The sequence below is a fragment of the Cryptotermes secundus genome, unplaced genomic scaffold, assembly GCF_002891405.2.
Source record: "Cryptotermes secundus unplaced genomic scaffold, Csec_1.0 scaffold399, whole genome shotgun sequence".
Lineage (NCBI taxonomy): Eukaryota > Metazoa > Arthropoda > Insecta > Blattodea > Kalotermitidae > Cryptotermes > Cryptotermes secundus.
This window is the reverse complement of record NW_019727096.1, coordinates 812,918-814,217: the sequence shown is the minus strand read 5'-3', so window position 1 is coordinate 814,217 and position 1,300 is coordinate 812,918. Positions and strand designations below refer to the sequence as shown.

The window sequence follows — 1,300 nt, the reverse complement described above, 5'->3', positions numbered from 1 at the left end:
GTTCTTGCTGAATCTGCAGGTTTCGCCCGCTAAAATATAACCTCATACAATCTACGCATATTGTAATTCAGATAATACACAGTTATAGCCTCCATATCAGAAGGCCTTTTCAATTAATGTGCTGCGAATTTTGGTGACTCATATTTCAATAGAATTAATATGCATGAAATAATAATGGGGTGATTGGTTCTTGAAATATTATATATCACCATTTAATTTACCTGTATCCCACGTGGTCTAGTGGCTAGGATACCTGGCTTTCACCCAGGAGGCCCGGGTTCGATTCCCGGCGTGGGAATTTTTTTTTTCTTTTTTTACTCAAAAGGAGGAAGTAACCGGAGGAGGAAAAATTTAGTTTTACAATTCCCATTGTTCACCATATAACTTAAATAGATGAAGTCAAGGAATATTCTATGGACGGGGCACACGTAGGAGTTATATACATAAAACCTTTTGCATTGAAAACCTGAAACAAGACGAAGTTTTGGAAGACCTAGGCGTTGATGGGATGATAATATTAAAAGAAATAGGGTGTGGAGGGTTTGGACTGGGTTCATCTTGTCCGGCTTTTATTATCTGCAAATGAAGCTTCGGGTTCCGTAAAAAGGTAGGGGTTCTTGTTGGATAGTGCAGCTCCTATTAGCTGCTCCAGAAAGACTCAGTTCCACAGAGTCGGAAAGTTCTAGAGGTATCATTCACAATGTTGGAGCTTAGTCATTGGGCAAAAATATCTTTTTAACGTAAAAGACGCTGTAAATCCATTTCTGTTTTGTTGTTGGGCAACCGTTTAGTACACCAAGCAATCTTATGCCATTGCACAGCAGCGGTAATTTTGCACATTTATGAACTTTAATACATAAATTCCTTAATTATATACAATATATGTAATGACACTCTTAATAATTCGGATTATATATCGTTGAATAATTGGTCTGTAATGAATAATACATCCGACAGAAGTGGGGATAGCTCAGCCGTAAAGCGACGGGCTACGGGCTGACGGGTCGGTTGCTGTTCCCTGGAATGCAAAAAATTTCTCTTCCCCTCAGCGTACAGAACAATTCTGGGGCCCACTTAACCTCCTACTTAACGGGTACCGGGGGCTTTTTCCCTGGGGGTAAATCGGCAGGGGCGTGAAGCTGATCACTCGCCTCCATCACGTGCCGCGGTCAAGAAGGGTGAACTATACCCCCACTCCCCATATATCTTCATAGCGTAGTGCTGAACTAATTATGCAGAGGGACAACTTAACATTTTACTTTAATGAACTGCAAAGGATGTGGCAGGAAGCTGTCGTGGC

General features: G+C 41.2%; 1 non-coding gene across 1 annotated transcript; it reads left to right on the top strand.

The window, feature by feature from the left end:
• The first annotated feature begins 226 nt into the window (after positions 1 to 226).
• On the top strand, positions 227 to 298 carry Trnae-uuc. Its single transcript has one exon. It is a non-coding gene; the product is annotated as a tRNA-Glu (tRNA).
• The last annotated feature ends 1,002 nt before the right edge of the window (positions 299 to 1,300 follow it).